This window comes from Choloepus didactylus, chromosome 6 (genome assembly GCF_015220235.1).
Source record: "Choloepus didactylus isolate mChoDid1 chromosome 6, mChoDid1.pri, whole genome shotgun sequence".
Classification (NCBI taxonomy): Eukaryota; Metazoa; Chordata; class Mammalia; order Pilosa; family Megalonychidae; genus Choloepus; species Choloepus didactylus.
In genome coordinates this window covers 76219489-76242718 of record NC_051312.1, presented here as the reverse complement: position 1 = coordinate 76242718, position 23230 = coordinate 76219489, and the positions used below count along the sequence as shown (strand labels likewise).

At 36.3% G+C, this 23230-nt stretch overlaps 1 protein-coding gene and 1 long non-coding RNA gene across 6 annotated transcripts in view; one reads left to right on the top strand and one right to left on the bottom strand.

The window, feature by feature from the left end:
- Positions 1 to 15892, bottom strand: part of ZNF214 (zinc finger protein 214) — a 115335-nt gene extending 99443 nt beyond the window's left edge. Inside the window, exons 1-3 of one of the 4 annotated variants that reach the window (XM_037840793.1) lie at positions 15772 to 15892; positions 14552 to 14640; positions 12097 to 12199 (exon numbers count right to left, since the gene is read on the bottom strand). The gene's annotated coding sequence lies outside the window, so the exon portion shown is untranslated. The other 3 variants (XM_037840792.1, XM_037840794.1, XM_037840795.1) reach the window with 3 other exon arrangements.
- Positions 15893 to 15986: 94 nt separating this feature from the next.
- On the top strand, positions 15987 to 22612 carry LOC119537595. 2 transcript variants are annotated; one of them, XR_005217447.1, is made up of 2 exons: positions 15987 to 16191; positions 21722 to 22612. It is a non-coding gene; the product is annotated as an uncharacterized LOC119537595 (long non-coding RNA). The 2 variants fall into 2 exon arrangements; XR_005217446.1 differs by having other exon boundaries at positions 15987 to 16538.
- Positions 22613 to 23230: the final 618 nt, after the last annotated feature.

Sequence of the window (23230 nt, the reverse complement as noted above, 5' to 3'; positions counted from 1 at the left end):
ACCCCCAGATATATGATCCACTGATTTTTGATAAGGCTCCCAAATCCACTGAGTTGGGACAGAATAGTCTCTTCAACAAATGGGGCTGGGAGAACTGGATAGCCATAACAAAAAGAATGAAAGAGGACCCCTACCTCACACCCTATACAAAAATTAACTCAAAGCGGACCAAAGACCTCAATATAAGAGGCAGTACCATAAAACTCCAAGAAGATAATGTAGGGAAACATCTTCAAGACCCACTATTAGGAGATTGCTTCTCAGACCTTACACCCAAAGCACAAGCAACAAAAGAAAAAAATAGATAAATGGGAACTCCTCAAAATTAATAGCTTCTTTACTTCAAAAGAATCTGTCAAAAAGGTGAAGAGGCAGCCAATGTAATGGGAGAAAATATTTTGAAACCATGTATCTGATAAGAGACTGACATCTTGCATATATAAAGAAATCCTGCAATTCAACAACAATAGTACAAACAACCCAAGTATAAAATGGGCAAAAGATATGAAAAGACATTTCTCCAAAGAGGGAATACATGGCTAAAACACACATGAAAAAATGTTCATCTTCACTAGCTATTAGGGAGATGCAAATCAAGACCACAGTGAGATATCATCTCACACCAATAAGAATGGTTGCCATCAATCAAACAGGAAACTACAAATGCTGGAGAAGATGTGGAAAAATTACAACTCTTATTCATTACTGGTGGGACTGTATAATGGTACAGCCACTCTGGAAGACAATTTGGCAGTTTCTCAGAAAACAAGATATTGAATTACCTTCTGATCTGGTAATTCCACTTCTTGGTGTATACGAAGATTTTAAAGCAGTGACATGAACAGACATTTGTACACTGATGTTCACAGCTGCATTGTTCACAATTGGCAAGAGATGGAAACAATCCAAGTGGAATACTATGCAGCACTAAGAAGGAATGAAGTCGTGAAACATACGGCAACATGGATGAACCTTGAAGATATAATGAGTGAAATAAGTCAGAAACAAAAGGATACTGTATGTTACCACATCTGTGAACTATCTGAACAATGTAAACTCAATGTCTTAAAATATGGAATAATGGGTACCTAGTGATAGACATTAGCTAGTGAGGGGGAATGATAATCTAATATGTTCAGATATATTAATGATGGTGAATTCAAAGATATGGGAATGGATAGGCATGATAATTGTTTGTTAATGGGATTATAAGTATCAGAGCCATATTGAAGATGAATAGGATTGAAAGGGGTTGTTTTAAGGCATCTTTCCCACAGATCATCAGCACAAATATAGATAGATGGATACATGATATACTTCTAAGGTATGACACTAGCACAGAGAGTTGACAAGAGAAGCATATATGGGGAAAATCTACATATTGCATACTAGGGAATATAATTAATAGGAATACCATACTAGTATTACACAAATACTAGGGATAAATAATTAAGGACTGATGAGCTACGAGATGTTTTGGGTCATCAGAACTGTTTAAAATGGAGAGTGATGAGAATTGTACAAACAAGTGATGATAATATGAGATATGGACGGACTATCATGGACATAATATATGCTATGTGAACTTAGGAACCCCCTACTTTATAAGTCAAGCCCTTGATATTGAGGCTTGCTCTGGTGAAACTTATGGTTGTAAAGGGGAGGCCAAGCCTACCTATAATTATGCCTAGTAGTCACCTCCAGAGAACCTCTTTTGTTTCTCAAATGTGGACTTTCTCTCTCTAAACCTAACTCTGCAAATGAATTCATCACCCTACCCTGACATGGGGGACCCCCAAGATGAATGAGCCTTCCTGGCAATGTGGGACATGAGCCTGACCTGGCGACATAGGAATGAGTCTGACCCTGGCATCAAGGAATTGAGAATGCCTTTTTGACCAAAAGGGGGAAAAGAAAGGCAACAAAATAAGGTTTCAGTGGCTAAGAAAATTCAAATAGAGTCAAGAGACTGTCTTGGAGGTTACTCCTATGCAGTCTTCACCTAGATATGGCAAATGACCACAATATGATAAGCCCAAGTCAACAGTAGTCCTGAAAACATGAAATACCTGGATCCCTATCTGAGACTCTATAAAATTTTTACTCACTACATTTATTCTTCAGAAATTTAAATCCTTCAGAGTGCTCCTATGCCAGATAACTCTTGAAACCCAGAGGCAATAGCCTCTTCAAGAACATCAACTAGATGTGTCCCCTTTGCTCATAAAGTTGACACCCCTTTTCACTGCCTAGACATCCCTGAAGATTGGCAAAGTGATTAAACTAGAGGAAGGGGTAGCAACAGACAAGACGAAATTTAACAAAGGATTATGAATACTGAATCTTTATATAATTTTCTTTTGCTTAGTTGCTAGGGTAGTAGTAGAATGGCTAGAAGGAAAGAATCGAAATGGTGGAACTATAACACATAGCATCCTTTGAAATTTGTTCTATAGCTACTTGTTAAATTGTAATTTGAAAGTTATACATTTTTGAATATATGTTTTATTTCACAATAAGGAAATAACTGAAACTATGATACTATAACTCATAACAACTTTAGAAATTTCCTATATATCTGCTTGTTAAATCATACTTTGAAAGATATTACCTTTTTGCATATATGTCATATTTCATAAGGAAATAACTGAAACTACGAAACTGTAACCTATAATATTCCTTGAAATTTGCTAACTACTTGTTAAATTGCACTTGGAAAATTATTACTTCTATTTATTTGTTATATTCTACAATAAAAATGATTAAAAAATAATAATCTTCTATAGAGAATGATGGAGAAGAATTCCAGTGAATAAACACAAAGAACCAAGAAAAAAAAATCAATTTTCAGAGTAATGAGAAGGGTGAAAGCAACTACCAATATGACCTATCGGATTTGTATCATTTTACTTTTTAGCATTTTTATGAACTTACTGATTTTTGCACATTCGATGTGTTTTAATCAACTTAGAGTCATTTTTTCTTTTAAATGTTCAAAAGTGCCCCATCTTAGACTAGCAGAGTCCTTACAGATTGGCTCTTGGTATTTGTGACATGAACATTTTAGTCCTCGAGAACTTCTTGCTTTCTGGCACAACAAATGTCCCAGGTTCGTTCTTGCTGCATTTCCTGCCCCAACTGGGAATCACCATTTCTCTCCAAGGAGTATAATAATTAATACTTTATTTTCTTTGCTTCCACCTTTCTTGGGGGTCCATATATTAACTCACCTCCAAAACAGTATGATATAAAGTTGAAACCACTTTTGTATTCCTTTCCATGAACAGTTAACTCTCCAACTACTAAAGTTTTCTTTAAGATCCTTTTCAAGAAGGGCCTGTTAAAATCATTCTCTATAGTTGTCAGAATACAACACAACAGTACTGGCATTTATAATTACCCAAATGGTTACCTTTACCAAACATCCTTATTTCTTTATGCATTGATCTACTCTCAAGTATTGTTTCCTTTCAGTCTGAATAACTTTTTAGCATTGCTTTTAGGGCAGGTATATGGTGTTGAATTTCCTCAGCTTTTGTTTTTCTGGCAATGTTTTAATCTCCTCCTTATCTTTGAAAGACAGTCTTGCCAGATATAATATTCTTGGTTGGTAATTATTTTCTTTCAGCACTTTATATATTTCATCCATTGCCTTCTTCCCTCCATGTTTTCTGATGAGAAATCAACACTTAATCTTATTGGTACTCCCTTTTACATGGCATATTGTTTTTCTCTTGCAGTTTTCAGAACTCTCTCCTCATCCTTGGCATTTGATAGTTTAACTACAATGTGTCTCGGTGTGGTTCTCTTTGAGTTTATCCTTTCTGGGATTTACTGGACTTCTTAAATATGCATATTCATGTCTTTTGTTAAATTTGGAAAGATATTTCCATTATCCCTTTGTATATTCCTTCTACTCCTTTCTTTCTTATCTTTCTGGGACTCCCATAATATATATGTTGGTATTCTTGATGATGTCCCACAGTTTTCACATTCTCTATTCACTTTTCTTCATTCTTTTTTCTTTCTGCTCCTTAGCTTGAATTATTTCAGTTTTTTTAATCTTCAAGCTCCAATCTGCTGTTAAAAATACTCTAAGAAAGTTTTTAATTTCAGTTATTGTTGTCTTCAACTCCCATATTTCTATTATGTTCCTTTTTATAATTTTTATCTCTTTATTGATATTCTCATTTTGTTCACTCATTATTATAAGTCCTTGTTCTGTTATGTCCAAAGTCTGACCTTCTTTATTTATGATTTTGAAGTTTTATCCTCTTCTTTAGATGCCGTGTCCTTTCCTGATTTTTTTTTTTTTTTTTTTGGTCACCTCTCATTTCCTTTTGTTGCACACTGCACATTTCAGTATTTTAATATGTTAACTCTGGAACTTAGTCCTTGTGCTATTTCTTATTTTTTTTACCTAACTATGGGTGTGTCAGAGATTTCATTGAGTGCCCGGAACTAATAAAAATAGAGAGTCCAATGCAAAAATGAAAAACAACAACAACAGCAACAAAACACCTCTCACAGTCTTTGCAGGTTGGATCTATGTTCACTTGCTCTCCTTTACAGTTTAGCTTACCTACCAAGATCGTCCTGAGGTGAAAGTACAGCATCCTCTCTCTTTTCTGAGCATGTTTCCTGTCATGGACATGTGTTCATGGCCTTAGGAATTCTCCAATTTACATTAATTTTATGTCCCCTCTACACCTTTTGTTATAGACGTCCCCCACCTCCTGGGTACTCTACTGTATGTCTTGAAGCTAATAACCGTTTGTCCCAGACCATCAATTGTATTGATTTTTTTACACAGTTTTAGGTGCACTCAAGCTGCTTCTGCCTGCAGGGCAAGTTCTGGGAAGGCAAGCCAGAGACATGTGTCATTGTTCTCCAGGCTGCAACCCAGAGGATTGGCACTGACATGCAGGCACTGCAGTATGCACATAGGGGTTACACTGCTCCCTCTGGAAAATAACAAGGGGCCCACACTCAGAATGCAGGCTGGTACCATACTGTGCTAGGACAGGGTGCAAGAAGGGCCAACAAAGGTGCCGCAAGCTTCTCCTATCATTTATAAGGTGTGTTTTCTTGATTCAGTGCTTGTCTTTTTACTGCAGCCCTCTGTTTTCTGGAGCTCTGAGAAGGATGGCTCTGCTTAGTTTTTGCTAGTTGTTCAGAGATTGTCAGAGAGTGGAAATCTGGAGTGTCTTATGTTGCCATCTTTGTTAACCTGAAGTTAATGGGTGCTATTCGGACTTGCATCTTTTTGGTGCCATTATTCAACCCACCACAATGTGATTATGAATAACACTTATATGAATATTTGTGTACAAACATTTATAAGGACGTATGATCTCTTTTCTTTTGGACAAATATCTAAGAGAAGGATGATTCCTATACTATACATCACACAGTAAGTGTATGTCTGACTTTTTAAGAAATAGCTGAACTATTTTCCAAAATGGTTGTATAATTTTACATTTCCACCAGCAGCTAATGAGAGTTTCAGTTCCTCCACCTCTTCACCAACACTTGGAATGGTGAGAATTTTTAGTCTTAGTCATTCTAATAGGTGTTTATTGGTATTCCATTGTATTTTGAACTTACATTTTCCTAATGACTAAAGTTATTAAGCATCTTTCCATGCTCTTATTTGACATCCATATATCTCCTTTAATGATGTGTCCATTCAAATCTTTTGCTTATTTTAAAATTGGGTTCATTATTTTCTTATTATTGAGTATTGAGGATTCTTTATATATTCTGGAAACAAGTCCTTTTTCCTATATATGCTTTGAAAATATTTCCTACCTGTCTGTCTCTTTTGAAGTCCAGGCATTTTAATTTTGGGCCAGTAAAATTTATCATTTTTTTTCTTTTATGGGTCATGCTTTTGGTGTCATATCAAGAAAATCTTTGCCTCACCCAAGATCGCTAAGATTTCCTCCTACATTTTCTTAAAGAAGTCTTATACTTTTAAATCTTACATTTAGATCTGATACATTTTTAATTAATTTTATGTGATGTGACATAAGGAAGAAGCTTTTTTTTTTTGCATATGGATATCTTGTAGGTTAAACTGTGTACTCCAGAAACAGGTCTTAATCTTAATCCATTTCTGTGGGCGTGAACCCATTGCAAAAAGTAAATTCTGAAGATGTTAATTAAGTTGTGGTCAACTGAATCAGGATGAGTCTTAATCCTATTCCTGGAAGCCTAATAGAGAAGCCCATAGGGAGAAAGGCACCAGATGGAGCAACAAGAAGCTGGAAGAAAATGGAACTCAGAATAGAAAGGAAAAGACATTTCCATGTGCATAGCCATGGGACAGAAGAACACAAGACTAAAGGAACACTGGCAGTCAACCCTGGAATACCGCAGTCTTCAGGGAGAAAGGATCACTTTGCTAAAGCCTCATTTTTGGATGTCTCCTAGTCTCAAAACCATGAACCAACAAATTTCCATTATTTAAACCAACCCATTGTATGGTATTTACTTTAACTGCCTGGAAATTAAGACAATATATCATTATTTTTGCACTATTTGTTGCAAAGACTGTATTTTCTCAGCTGAATTAACTTTGTACTGTTGTTAAAAATCTAATAGTTTGCCACTTATGTGGGGGGTCTATTTCTGGGTTCTATTCTTTTCCATTTATCTGTTTGGCTTGTTGTTATGCCAAAGCTATACTGTGTTGATTGATAACTATAGATTTATAATGTCCTAAATATTTTTCCAATTCTGCTCTTTAATTTTAAATTCTTTTAACTGTTTTAGATTCTTTGCATTTCTATATGAACTTGCAATCAGTTTGTAGGTTTCCATAAAAACTGCCTGTTGGCATTTTGATTTAGAGTGTTTTTTCATCTATAAGTCAATAGGGGAGAATTGACCACTTAAACATATTGAACAAGATATATCTCCCCATTAATAAAGGTCTTTAATTTCTCTCAGCAATGTTTTGTTGTATTCAATGCACAGGTCTTGCTTATTTTTGGTCAGATTTATCGCAAAATATTTAATATTTGTGATGCTGTTGTAGATATAGTTTTTTTATTTCAATTCCTCCTTGTTCATTACCAGTATAAAGACATATAAGTGATTTTTCTAATGATCTTATATCCTAAAATCTCTCTAAATTCACTTATTTCTAATAGATATTTATGCAGATGTCATTAGGACTTCTACATATACAGTTATCTAATTACCAAATAAAAACAGTGTTAATTCTTGAAAAAAAAAAATCATTCTCCATGAATCTAGAGTTTTGATTGACAGAGTTGTATTTCTTAATTCCTTTCTACCTCCATTTTCCCCTCTAAGATTTCAATTTCACACATATTATTTCTACATTTCTAGTAGTTAACCTAACTATTTTTTAAACATACAGTTACCTCTCTGTTTTTCTATCAAGTCAATTAAGAAGAGAAACCAATCCAGGAAAGGATGCATGAGATATGATAAGGAAAGGTGATCAAATACTTTGGTAAAGTATTTACGAAACAAACCAACCAACCAACCCTGTGACCACAAAAGAAAGGAAAAAGAGAAAGAATATCTATACTTACTCTGAACTACAAATATTGACAATACAAACATGATGAGGGGAAATAGAGAAAAAGGACATAGGAGTATGTTAAAGTACTTGTCTTATTAGGGAAATGACCTAAAGATTAATAATTTAAGAACCAATAGCGGTAACTAAATATCAATGTGGCTTTCAAGTTAAGGGCGACCACCAAAGGAACCAAAATAGAATCTATAAACACAGAACAAAAAACATAAGGCAACTGGTTCCAAGGAAAAGCAGAAAATGAAGAAAAGAGAAACAATACGATGGCAAAAATAATATAACAGTAATTATACTAAATGTAAATCTTACCAATTAAAAGGCAACAGTTAGATTTAAAAATAAGATCAGTCTAGATGAAATACTTAGAAGAAAAATACATAGAAAATAAAAGGATGGAAAAAGATATACCACCAAATAAGAACCAAAAGAAAGCTGGAATAGCAAATTTAATTTCAGTTGAGATAAAATTTATGGTAAAACATCGTAAGGGACAATAGAGGTATTTTTTATATACTAGTTGACTTATTAAGACAAAAAATATCCAACATAAATTGCACCTACAAATAAAGTTTCAAAAATGTATCAAGTAACAACTATCACACATGCAAGGAGAAATATGTATACTAACAGTTTTAATTAGAAATATTAATGCATTCCTCCCAGAAAATGATAGTTCAAGCAAACAAACAAAAAAGCAACAATATGAAGACTGAACACTACAATTAAGCTTGAGTTATTTTATCTTTTATACCCACAAAACACAAAATACATATTCTTTGCATGAACATATGTACAATTACAAGATAGATTGTGGAAGTGTCCAAAGAAATCTCAATGAATTCTAAAGGATCAACATTATACAGAATACATTATCTAGTTAAAATTTAATAAAATTAGAAACTAATAACAATAGAATAAAAAAAAACTTCTGGAACCAAGTAACATTATTAAGTGGTGTTTATATTAAAAACAAAAACATAACAGTTAAGAAAAATTTGAAATGAATAATAATCATTACACATCAAAATTTGGACACCCAGATAAAGAAGTTTTTAAAGGCAAGTTTTTAAAGGAAATAATAATGCCTAGAAATAAACAAACTAAGCATTCAAATCAGGAAGTTAGGAAAGAGTAATTTCCCTCCCCCCAAAAAACCCAGCAAACCTCAAAAAATAAGAAGGATAAAGCCTAAAATTTAAAGATGTAAAAAACAAATGCATTTTTAATTGAGAAAAGCATACAGCCAAAATATGCTCTTAAAAATTTGGTAAGACAGATCTCTGCAAGACTGATTTTAAAAAAGAGAGATGATTATAAACAAAATGCAGGGCAAAATGGAGAAATAACTACAGGCACAAGATTTTAAAATAATACACAGTTGTTATGAACTACATGCAGATACTGTTGAAAACCTGCATTAAGAGGACAAGCTGCTACTAAAGGATTAAATGCCAACATAAAATTACCAAATAGATGAGAGAAATAGACTGACATGGTAGCTAAAGTTCTCCCTCCCACCCCAAAAATACAAGACCCAGAGATAATTTTATAGATGAGTTCCAGCAAACAATCAACAGTTAATTACTATCACAATGAAACTGTTTTAGAAAACAGAAAAAGAGTGCAAACTGCCAGTTCATTTTATGTGGCCAGTGTAATTTTGATTCTAAAATTAGATAAGGGCAATAGAAGAAAATAAAATTACAGACCCATGTGTAAATTTTATAAAAATGCAAAAATCCTAAATAAAGTATTAGCTAAATGAATTCAATAATGTGTTAAAATATACTTCATGATCAAGAACAATTTATTCCAGGAATGCAAGGATAGTTCAACATGAGAAAATCTATCCACATAATCTACTATCTTAAAAGACTACAGAAGAAAATAGTGATTATCTCAACCAATGTAGAAACATAATGTGATAAAGTTCAACTCCTATATATGGTTTTAAAAAAAGGCTTTTAGCAAACTAGGAATAAAAGGAAATCCCTAAATGGGTAAAAGTTCTATGTGTTAAGAACCTGCAATCAAACATTAAGCTCATATGAGAAAATGTATATGTACTCCTTTTAAGATGTTTAAGATAAGATGACCACCATCACTGCTACTTTCAACAAAAGATTAAAGATCCTGGTCAATACCATAAAAAATAAAAAGAAATAACAGGCAGAAGGATTAGAAGAAAAAATGTAAAACGTCATTATTTGTATATAATATGGCCATTGACTGAAAAAAACCCAAGAGTATAAGATAAACCATAAACTAATAAGAGTTCAGCAAAATTACCAGATACAGTAAAGCAACAGCATAACTATATCAGCACTCAAATACTAGAAAAAAAGATTCCATTACAACAGAAAAAAAAAAAAAACAAAAAACAAAAAACTTCCTTTACCAAAAATGCTAAGAATCCTTTGAAGAAATTGAATTCTAATAATCAAGAAGAAAGTTGTTTATCTGGATAAAAAGTGAAACATGCTTCCATGTCTTGGATGGGATGACTTAAATTCAATGTATTTCCAATTTAAGTTTCAGCTGGATTTTTTTTGAGGAACCCAAAATATATTTTTCCTAAAACTTATTTGGAAGGAAAAAAGTCCATAAATAAGTAAAAAGTCCATAAATAAGTAAACCAAGAAGCAAGACTTGCCCTATCAGATATTTAAATATCAGCAAACTATAGTCGTAAAATCATAAGAGACAAACCAATAAAACAGAATAGAGGGCTCAGAAAAATTAACCCATGTGCTTGTTTATATATGGGAACATATTAATAAAAAAGGTGACACTGAAAATCAAACAAGAAAGAATGAATTATTTACTAGTGTTTCAAAAACTGATAAACTATATGAAGAAAAAGAAAACTCTCCTAACTTAATACCATCTACAAAAGAGGACACTACATAGATTAAACACTTAAATGTTAAAAGGAGTGTTATAAAGCTAGTAGAGGAAAATGATGGAATTGAAAAAATATTTATCATTGTTAACTGAATCTAAGAGGCAGTTCTTTCAGGGAAAAATATTAAAAATAATATATATAAATCAGCAGCTAATTAATCGAAGAATTAAAAAAAAAGAGTGAGCATAAATAGAAGTTAGAAGTGACATTAGGTAAATAGCAAAGACAAAAATTTAAATGAATATTAGGTGAGCACTTTGCATGATTCTTTAAAATTAAATTTGAAAATCTGAATGGTACATTTCCTAGAAAGTCTTTCAATGTGGTCCTAAGAGAAGAGAAAAAACCTGAATGGATCATATATTATAAAAATTGGTCAAGTTATCAACCAGTTATGACTTTCAAAATGACTGAACCATAAGCACATGAAAAGATGCTCAATATCATTAGTTATTAGGGAAATGCAAATCAAAACCATAACAAGATACCACTTCACACCTACTGGGATGACTACAGTAAAAAAAAAAAAAAACAGAAAATAACCATTGGCAAGGCAAGGATGTGTAGAAATTAGAACCCTCATACACTGTTGGTGAGAATGTAAAATAGTTGCAACCTCTATGGGAAACTGGTAATTCCTAAGGAAGTTAAGTATAGAATTACCATATGACCAATTGAAAGCACGGACTCAAATATTTGCACACTGATGTTCATAGACCTATTATTTACAATTGTCAAAAGATGGAAGCAACCCAAGTGTTCATCAACAGATGAGTGGATAAACAAAATGTGATATAGCCATACAACGGAATATTATTCAGCTGTAAAAAGTTCCGATACATGCTACAACATGGATGAACCTTGAAAATATGCTAAGTATACTAAGCCAGACACAAAAGATGAATGCACAATTCCACCTAGATGAAATATCTAGAATAAGCAAATTCATAGAGAAAGTAGATTAGAGGTTACCAGGAGCTGGGGGAGAGGGAAACTGAAATTTTTCCTTAATGGGTTCAGTGATGAGGTGATGAAAAAGTTTTGGAAATAGTAGTGATGGTTGCATAACATTGTGAATGTAATTAGTGCCACTGAATTATACAGTTAAAAATGGTTAAAATGGAAATTTTGTTATATATAATTGACCAACAAAAAAACAAAAATAACTGGACCAAAACTTTTTTCCAATGAATTCTTTCAAATTTTCAAAGAACTGATTATTTGATGCTATTAAATTGTTCCAGGCATATAGAAAAAGGAAAACTATCAAAAATTTTTGAAAAGGGTAGAAAACATCAAGTCATCAAAAGTCAGAAAACTATAGACCTGTTTTACTAATGGATATTGATGTAAACTTCAGAAAGAAATAAAATGAAATATAAGGCCAATGAAACCCAGCAACATACCTATATTCATAATTTATTGGTATATAGCTAATTATTTATTTATTATCTTTCATGTTTTCTCTCGGTCAGGAATTCAGGAGTGACTTGATTGGGTGGTTGTGGCTCAAATCTCTCAGGGGATAGCTGTAAGTTGTCAGCTAAAGCTGCTAAAGCTGTAGTCATCTAACGGCTTAATTGGACTGGAGGATTCACTTCCAGGGTAAGTGACTCACATGGCTGGCAGGTTGGTGCTGACTGCTGATGGGAGGTCTCGGTTTCTCTCCTTTTGGTCCTTGCATGTGGCCTGGGCTACTTCTCAACACAGTGGCAAGATTCCTGATAAAGAGGCAAGCAAAAGCTGCATCCTTTTTATGACATACTCGGAAATCACATAGCTTCTCTTCTGCTGTACTCCATTGGCCAAGGCAATCTCAAGCCCGAGAGATTTGAGAGGCAGGGATACAGACCCCACCTTTTGAGGAGAAAGTGTTAGTCCCATTGTAAGAAGAGTATGAAGGATAGGATAAATTATAGGTATAGCTATCTTTGGAAAACTCAATCTGCTATAATACCAAAGCATAATATAGTATGATTAAGAGGTGCTATATTTCAGAAGGTAAAGGAAAATTCAAAATAGGAAATTTATTAAGTATAAGATTCCTTATTAATGTCAAATAAGAAAAGCCTTATAATTATTTTAGTTGATGCCAAAAAGATTCTTCTTAAAATTCAACATCAACAAAGCAATTTAACAAAACAATACTAAAGATAACCCAGTATATCTCAAATTCAAATGTAATACGTTAAAGGCATTCACATTAAAACCAGCAACTCAACAAGGATGTTGTAAATTCACTATTTTTAAACCATTGATTTGCAGGCATTTGATAATGCAACTCGACAAAATTATCTTAAGAGGAGACGACTGTCTATCTGGGAAACCCAAGAAAATCAACTGAAAACTTTAGTCATTATGAACAAATTCAGTGTCCCAGCAATTCCAGTATTAGGTTTATACCTTAGAGAAACTTACACATGTACATCACAAGATATGTACAAGAATACCTGGAGTATACTTGCTGTAATAGTAAAAACTGGAAATACCCCCAAAGGTCCAACAACAGCAGGATGGATACATAAGTTGTTCGTAACATGAAATAGTACACAGCTGTGAAAATAAACTAAAGCTAAATGAATCAGGATGAATGTATTGTAAAAATCTAACATTATGCAAAAGAATAAAGTTACAGAAGAATATATACACAGTGATTCCATTAATTTAATGTTCAAAAACAGGCAAACTTAACAATGCTGTTCAGAGATGTACATAGGTTAGACATAGCAGGGACTGAAATTATGGGAGTATCAGGGGTCTCCTAAAAGTATTTATTGGTTTAAATGGTGGGTGTTCATGTTATTATTGTATTTTAAGTTGCATGAATGTAATATATCACAATAAAATTCAAATTAACAAATGTTTATATCCTTTGAATGTCATTCTATTTATTAGATTATGTCTTGAGGAAATAAGAAGAAATACAGTTAATGAATTGTACATAAGGGTAATCATTAGAAATAATTTACAGTAGCAAAATATTGGAAAATACTTATTTTCCCCAGTAAAAGAAAATTTAAATAAAGAATGGCATATACTTAGAATAGAATACTACATAGTCATTAAAACTTATACTACCAAAAAATACTCAGGAAAATGTTCATTATATGTTAAATGAAAAAAATTATGCCTGTAACAACCATTCATTCATTCATTCATTCATTCAAAAAATATTTACTGAGAGCCTACTATAGGCCAGACATGGTTCTATATACTGGGAACATTCCCTGCTTTCATGATTCTAATTTTTTATATATACTAATTTTTCTGTATACATTTATCTTGAAGAAATCTTTGGGTATTTGTATGTATGTGTACAAATATGTATTAGGTATATATGTATACATATACATGTATGCATGCATATTAATGTTTGTATGGATTAGTGAGTATGTATATACATTACATGTTAGATAAAACTGTAAGTAAACACCTCACTTGCCTAAATGTCAATAATGGTTACCTCTGTTTGAAGTGAAGGGGACTCTGAGTGGTACCTAAGAATAAATCATCAATTGAACATTACAGTCCTCCATAATGTGGCCTCATCTTATACATTCATACTTAAAAGGAATGCTCCACTGCAATTAGCTCAGTTTCCTTAGTTGTCCCCTCAAATTCTGCCTGAGACTAAATGATGGTCTTCCTGTCTGGAATGACATATCCTATCTATAATGATTAGTCAAATCTAAGTTCCTGGTTCCTGTCTCCTAAGTTACACTCATTCTGGCACTATTTAATGTGCAGTAACTCCAGAAATTATTATTAACCTCATGTGATTTATTTCCCCAGTATTAAGGAAAGACATTCTTATATTTCTTTACCTCAGAGCACCAAGAATAGTACTAATTATACAGCAGACTTGAAAGAGTGGTTGAACAAATGAGTGAATGTTGGGAAAAGACACCACATAGGAGGTGTGGGCATACTGCATAGGAGGCTTGGAAACCTCTCAGAAAAATGAGGAAGATTTTCTATACAGTCTGGTCCATGTATCCCCATCACAACTTCCACTACCCCTCACTCCCCATAGACAATTCATTTTATAAACAAGAGAAGACAATCCTACTTACCTGGAATCAGACCACGAGGAAAGCAGTGTACATTCCTTCCTCCTTTGTGCTCCTCTTCTGGGGAAGGGTGGAGTGTTGAAAAGGCTGAGCTGAGGGAGGAGGAATGAAGACTGGGCATGATGAAATTGCCAAACTCACTAAAATGCCCTCTCGCTAACTAGGTGTGACCTCCACATCTCCTAGCAAGAGGTCAGAAAGAGCTCGAAAACATTTAAGGATCAGAGAGGAGAGCTATGGGAGCACTGGCACCTTGGACCTTATTTATGATGATCTAGAAATTCCAAAGGATACAGCTCTAATTTGGGCAGAACAGAGAATTTGATTTCACAGTTTAGTCTCTGAAGGGATGTAGATGCTATGTAATTCAACCTCTCTGAGTCTCAAGGCCTTCCTTGTTTATGATTAACAACAAGAACAATAAAAATAATAGAAATAACAGCAATGCATTTAAATAGCTGCTTTCAATTCTTAAAGTATTTTTCTTATTTTGCTCAACCCATTTAAGTAGAAAAATAATCCCACTGTCCTCCTGTACTTGTTGCAACAGAGACACTGAAGAAGTACGAAGTCTTAGAGAAGGCTGCCAGATTAGGGTTCCCAGGACCTGATCAGTCACGCCAATAACCACTTATAGGACTTCAAGAAAGATCTTATTTCTAGACATCCTAGGGCCTCAGTTTTCTCACCTGTAAAACGGGGGCATGAACCTTTACCACCCTTTCCTTGCAATTACAAGTCCCTGGGGAAAATGATAAGCAATTAATTAAGAACACTCTCCAGAGAGAAAAACGTGTCCCAAGAACAGGACAGTTTTGGTCTCCCACAACGCACCAGTGGCTGCCCTAGCCTGTGGATCGGATTCAGTGTTTCAAATGATTCTCGTGGAGCTGGCTCTACGCATCTCAGCGACAAGGATCTGCGAAAACGCGCGCGGGCCTTGGTTCCGCATCCAGACCCTCGGTTCGAGCGCCGCGCCAGTAACTCCCAAACACTAGCATCCCAACCCCAGGGCCCAAGCTGCCTCTGCCCCCTTCTCTCCTTCTCTTAACGTGTGAAGCGCAATTGTGACGGAAACACCTACACTGGGCTCTCCGGGATTCCTAAGGCAGAGCCGCTTTTGGGGCCCTGACTCTCCCTTTTCTGCCACTCTTCCTTCAGTCACAGCTCTTCCCGCCCTTGTGCCCTTCTGGTTTGGTCCTCCCGAGGTCCGCGTCACTTACAGAGCTCTTAACGAGGACGGTGACCGGCCACAAGACACTGCTCAAACAATGGCCGCAGCCCTTGTAGACCGAAACGGAAGTTCCAGGCCTGAGGATAGACACTCCGAGCGTTTCCATGGAGACGTGAGGGGCGGGGCGGGAGAAAAAGAGCGCAAAGAGAACGTGGCTCCTGATTGGCTCTGCCTTTAGCTGCAGGCGTTCCCGCCGCAGGGCCGTTGTAGAAGACCGAAGAACGCGTCCGAGAAAACCTGGGCACTAACGCTATAGAGCTACTCTTGGTACTTTTAGGGCCTCCGGGAAGGGGATGTGGTTGTGTTTCAGGGACATGTAACGACTGCCCTCGGAGAATTCCGGGAATCTCACACGAGAGCGGAAACCCCCAGTCGGAACGTGAGGAAACCGTTGTCAGGTCCCCTAAAGGTAAACAGGGATGGCTGCGCCCACCGTACTGCACCATCGGTAGAAAGGGCATCGAGTCGCTATGGCCCTGGTGTCGTCCCTAAACTCGAGGTTGGGGTCACGCAGCCGCGGAGAGAGCTTTTCAAATTCCATCTTGTCGTTGCGAGGGACCCGCTACGCGTCTACAGACGGGCTTGGTCGGATCGGGGTTTCTTCCCTCCTCCCTTCCTGCGCAGCCGTCTGCTTCTCTGGAGACTCCAGGCAGAGACGGGAAGGGCAAGGTGGCTGAGGTGGAAACGTGAGAAAGAGGCCTTCTGTGTCCTGGGACTCGTAGAAAGAGTTTGAAGCTCCTGTTTTTCTAATATCTAGTGAGTGTACTTTCGCTTCCCTGAGTCTTGTCCCTCACCTGAATTTAGGGACTTGGGCTGGGTCAGTTGTAGTCAGACTTTTCGTTAGGCAAGGAACCTTTGCCAAGGTAGTGGTTAAAAACGAGGGACTCCTTGGATTCGAAGGTGATATGAACTTGGCTGACTTCCTTATCCTTTTCCCCACTTTAAATTTAAAAGCTTACCCACTTTTAAATTAAGTATAATGGTAACTGTTTCACAGGCTTTTCTACATTAAATGAGTTAAAGTAGTTAATGTGCTTAAAAGTGGTCTCTGGCACATGAGAAGTACTCTATAAATGTTAACTACTTATAGTCTGTTTATTTAGCAGGGGTGGGTGGCCCAGAGCTTAACCCGCCCCCCTCTCCCCAATGAACCCCTTGAATTTCTTACTCCTGAGACCACAAAATCATCGTGCATAGACCCTCTCCGACTTGAACGTTGGGAGGCAATATAGCATAGGGTTTATGAATTTGAGCTTTGTTTTCTGACACAACTGACTTTAAAATCTGTCATTGTTACCCACTAGGCAAGTTGTTTAACCTTTCAGGCTCAGTTTTCTGTCTTGCAAGATGAAGATCTTAATATTGCCTACTCTCTGACTGATGTAAACAAGGATGATAGTTAAAATTCTGAATGCACAGACATTAACTCCTAAGAATGAACACTGGAGGTAGGCTGTTCTGATGTTGGGCTGTTCTGTGATGCAGCATCCAACCTGTAGAATATTAGTCTGATTGTTAAGAAATAATTGGGATAATCCATGTAATGTACTTTTCAGGATTCCTGGCATATAAAAACATCAAATGTTGGTTGTTAAAGTTGTTACTTAACTTACATTCTTATTTTAAGAGAAGAAGAATGGTTTTCCTTCTTCCAGATGCAGGGGCATGAGGTGACACCTTTTAAATTTTTCTTGTGATGCCTTTTTGCTAGTAGTTGCTAATTAAGAAGACTTACATTTTCTATTTTGTTACTTAGCATTTTAAGAAAGTTAAGGCCTCAAAAATTAAAATTTATCGAAAGTAATAGAGGAAAGGCAAAACAGATTTTTTTTTTTTTTTTTTTTTTTTTTTTTAATAATAATGCCATAAGGGGCAGACACTGTTCTTCCTCACGGGTTAGTTTTAGCAAGAGTGCTAAGTCAAAGGGAAAAGAAACAAACAAACAAAAAAATGTATGGTTTTATCATTAAGCACTTATGTGGTCAGGAGTATGTAAACTAAATAAAAATGAAAACATGTCTAATTCATTTTTACTAAGGTACAATTTTAGGACCTTCAACTTTTAAAATTTTTCTTTGTATCCTCAGTTTACTTTTCAGGAAATAAATATGTTCTATTTCATGATTTTATGGACATGTTAAAAATGGTTTTAGAACCAAAAGACTCTAACATTCACAGCTCTCTTAACTATTCCTCCTACCCTTTACTGTAAGGGAATAAATATGGCTCTTTTCATGGTTTACCAAGTTAGTAGGTTTATTTTCATTTTATTTGAATTCTGTCTATAGAAGGATCCCATATATTTTATTTGAAGTCAGACATACTCCAGTGAACTTCTTGCCATCTCACTGTCTGTCGTGAGGTTGGTGCAGCTCTTTGTAAGTTCCCCTAGTAAGTGCCTAAGGACTGACCATCCTAGTTTAGTGCCTCCTTCTTCAGAATTGCAACAGACCCAATTTGTGGGGTGGTTTGGGGTAGTTCCTGCTGGGTCTCCCCCTATTTCTTCTTTTGGGGAAAGTCTCACTGCTTGTTCAGTGGGACACAATACAGAAAGAATTATTAGGGGTGCAGATGCCAGATACTTAGATTTTTAGCATAATTAATATAATCATGTTAAATCATGTCTTTCCAGTTTTGTTTTATTTTATATCTATACATCAAATTCACATTTCAAAAGCAGAATTGCTATATCCTAAAAGTGTCATATATTTTCACCCACCTGTGCACTTTCCTTACATTCCCTCATATAGGAAATGTCCTTGTTCTTATTGTCTGCTAATTAATTAGTCAGCAAAAATGTGTTGACTCTAAACTATAATATTATGAAGATGAAAATGATACCTAACCCCAAGGAATTCCAGTCTAATGGGGAAGACAGACTAGGTAATAAGCAATGTTCAAAACAGAACTTATTATTTTCCCCAAGATCATTTCCAACACTGATGTTAACTATCTCATTAAATACGATTCCACTCACCTAGCTGACCTGCCTATAAATATGAGTCTCTCCTTTGATTCCTTCTTTCTCACCAACTCCATAGGTTCCCAGATTGTCAATCAATAATCAGTTTTCTCTTTGGTATTTTTCAAATTCAACCATTTCTTTCCATCCACAGTGCCACCACATTAATTTAGACTACCATCGTTTCTTGTCTGGATTGCTTTAGGATTCGTTACTGTACTTCCTGCCTCCAAAATTACTTATGACTAATTACTTTCTATACTAAAGCCAAATGATCTTGAAAACCAAGATTTCTGTTACTTCACTAAGCCTACTTATTTTTCTCCACACTATTTCACACCCCACTAAAACACCAGTTTAAAAGGATATCAGAAAGCATAAATTGACAAGGATAATGAGAATGGGAAAATTGACACAGCAATGACTTTATAGAAATAGAAGTCAACTAAATGAGCAGTAACAGGCTAGTAGACCTGAGAAAGCTGAATGCTTACCTTACAGTAGCAAAATCTGAAAAAACCCCTGTGGTTCAGAAACCCTAAAAGGCTCAAATCAGACATTGGGTACCCCTGAATTAGATAAATAGAGGATTAGTTGAAAATTTATTTAAAAAGCAGACAAGATCCCTTTCCTTACTCTCTCAGTCAGGTTCTGCTCCTCCTCCAGCATAGCAAGAAATAGAAATTTCTTGGAATAAAACAGAAGTCTCTACTTTAGGAGTTATCAGGCAGAGTTGCAGATGTGGACATCATACTGAAAATAGCGATCAAGAGAAATATCTGCATAATGAAGTCAAGTTTATACCTTGTAGATAGGAGGTTGGAAAATTCTTCTCTCAGAATCTCTCCATCTCAAGAAGACCTAAAAATACTAAACTCGGGTTCTCCTGTGGATAGATTCAACCAGATCACAGTAGTTTTGGGATGAATTAGTGATAAGGTGTAGAAAAACTAAACAAAAAAACAAGGCAATAATTTAATTGGTGGGAGAGGTTGTTCAAATAAGGAAAAGTAGTAATATATCAAGTAACTACTCTGTGAATAGAGTTTATGGTGCATAAAAATGTAACCAAAACCAAGGAACTCCTGCTGTAGAAGCCCTGGAGTGTCTGTGATTCTTGTCCTTCCCACAGCTTGATTCTTCAGTTCTTACCAATTATATGAAATACACCAGGATCCTTCTAGTAAATTCCTTAACACTTTTTAATTTAAATTTAAAATTTTTGTTTATGATACCCAGAGTAACTCAGTTACTACTCATAACTCTCGTGTTTTGGTAAATGGGTCAAGGAAATCCAGCCCATAAGGCGTTCAGGGGAAGCTGTGTCCTTTGCAAAGAACCAGATTGTCATTAAGGAAAGAAGATGTACATTCATTGGATTTTTAAAAGTTGAGCAAATAAGAAAACATGGGCCCAGTCAGCTGGATACTGGAGTACTATAGCACCTTTGAAGGAAAATAATAAAGAATAAGATAGCTGACCCAAGCCTACAGAGAAGAGAAAGTCCTGACTTAGCTAATTCTTCTTGCCACATTAGTGAGCAAAAAAAGCTAGGGTGAACTTCAGCTGATTTCTCATTTGCTATTATTCAGGTAAGCTTAGAGCAGAGGGTCACTAGGTTGTCATTTTGTCACTCCAGCTAATAGTTTATCCAACTGTCTGCTTGACGTTTTCATTGGAATGTCTAATACACATTTTGAAAATATGTTCAAAACAAAACTGATCTCTCCGGCTGCCCCATACTCTCTCCCCAAACCTGCTCCTCGAAGTCTTCCTCATCTCGGTAAGTAGCAATTCCAACCTCCCAACTACTGAGACCAAAAACCTGAGGTCATCTTCATCTCCTTTTATCTCACTTCTCACATCTAATTAATCAGCATATTCCTCAGTTTTACCTTCTAAATATATGCTGCATCTCACTATTTCTTACCACCTCCACTACTATTACTCTAATCCAAGCCATTATCTATCCCCTGAATTTTTGTCCTTGCTTTACCTCAAGTTTATTTTCAGCATGACCTCCAGAGTTATCACTACCTCTGTGACCTCATCTCCTACTGCTCTTCCCTTCCATTTCCCTGTTCCAGCCACCCTGGCTCCTGACTGTTCCTCAAATATGTCAAGTGGGCTCTTGTCTGAGGGCCTCTGCACTTGCTATTTCCTCTCCCGGGAATCTCCCAGCTATCCACATGACTCATGCCAGCACTTTATGCAAATATCATCTTAGCAGAGTATTTTTCCTTTCTATCAAAATAGAAATAGGACCTTCCACCCCTAGCACTATGTCCCTTACTCCACTTTGTTTTTTTTCCGTATCAGTGTTACTTCAATAGGATGTAAATTCCATGGGGGAAGTGGGGAGGAGTTTGGGTGTTTCATTCACTGCTGTATCTCTAGGGCCCAGAAAACTGCCTGGCACGAGGTAGGTGTGCAATAATTATTTGGATTATAGATGAATGACTAAAGGGATATTGCGTATTGGGAGTCAGACAATAGGAAAGGTCATCCGAAGCTAGGGCCCAACTCCTGGGGCCCTCTAATCCGCATGCTATTGGTTAACAGGAAAGGAAGTATCCCGAATGCCTCCGGGAGTGCTGTGCACCTATTCTACATTGAACGTATCTTCTAGAAGCACGGGGTAGCATCAGTCTGAGCCGTAGGCGGGGAGAGTAGAGCCACCCTGCCTGATCAGCCAATGAGAAGAGAGACTCGCCGCAGGTGGCTAGGGTCCGACCACGCCCCGCCAGCCGCAGGCAGCTCTTTTTCCGCGCACCTTTGCTCTGCTTAAGGAATGCGAATAGGCGTAAAGGGCCACAGAATGAATTCCCCTTTCTCATCAAACAGTAGGGACTTGTTGAGCCTTTCCTTCCCTGTTTTGATTCATGGCTTCCAGCTCTGGGATTTAACCTTTGTCACTGTGACCCAAGGTATGGAATGATCGATCCGCTTTTTGTCTGCTTTGCCCTCTGTAAAATAGGAATTCGAATTTCGTGAAAGCCCTTCCATTCCCACATTCTGTGTTGAAGACAAGAAAGGATGCAGACCCGGAACCCAAGGCCCAAGAGGATGACCCCCCCGGGGTGGAGAACGCAGCCGGCTCCCCTGGTCCGGGCGCGGGCTATGGCTGAGTGCGAGAGGCGCCTTCCAGTGTGCGTTTCCTGGGCCACCTGGGGAGGCCAGGAGCGCAGTACGCACGTGGGTAACGAGTACGCTTCGATTGAAGAACTAGTGCTGCCTTTTACTAACTCTTGTGCAGTCGCGGCTTCTTAACTTTCCTGAGTTAAAGTGGTATGAATATACCCACTTTAACCATTGGCCCGAGGGCATAGATGTCCTAACTGAATTCAGGAATGCTTCCCTGCTCGCTGCCCTGGAACAGGTGTTAGTCCTTCATTCAGAGGCTATGTCCTCCACCTGTGCTCAGCGCTGACTCCAATCCGTACGTCTCCGATCCCCACTCTCAATTTGAAAACGAAACAGACCACCGAAAATTTTTCCATACCCTGTGCTCCACGCTACAAGTTTCTCTCTCCCCACCTCTTCTAGCAAAGTGCTAGAAATAATGGAACCTGTTCGCTGACTGCATTGGTTACCTAACCTCTCACCCCTAGCAGGGAAGCTTTGTCACTCACGCTTTCTTCCCCAGCAGTGACCTAACATTGCTCTTTCTGTGGAGGTTACCGGTGACCTCCTAAATGCCAAATTCAAGTACAATTGGCATGTATTTGTATCTTTATCTCTCTGGCATTTGACAAATTGTATTACCTTCCCTTTCCCTTTTATATTTTTCCATTTACTTAAGTAATGTATTATGATTAATGAAAATTGTCATAAATTGTCATTAAACTCAAAATATGACCATTGATAATATTTTGATATATTTTGTTCGTCTGTTTTTTTTTTTTGCTTAGGTTTTGTTTTAATTTCTTAGTTGTGATTCACATGTTCCTGCCATCTGCTTATTGATCCTGCACTTGCTGCACATTCTACATGAATAGTTATGACTGAAAAGTCAAGAGAATATATATGCATTCATTTTATTAATCATAATTGGATTAAGCTGTTGACAATTACTTTTCTGAAAACCTTTATGCACAAAACTTTATTTTCTATATTTGAGATTCTTTCCATTGGATAATTTCCCAGAAAATAAGTTACTGATTGAAAAATCATGCATGTTTTTAAAATTCTCTAAAGCTGTGGACATGTGGCTTTCCAAAAGAATGTAGCAGTTAACATTTAGACCAACAATATCTATTTCATTCTCATCATCATACAATATTTTTAAAGCTTACTTTTGTCCTTTTAATAACTGAGAAGAGGTATCTTCTGGTTTGTATTATTTTTGAAAACTTCTAAGTTTGAACACTTAACATTTCCTGTTAAGCATTTACTTTTTTATTCTATGAATAGGCTATTCACAAAAATTTGCTTCATTGCATTTCTGATCTATGTATATTATCTCTTTATGGTGATATGAACCTTT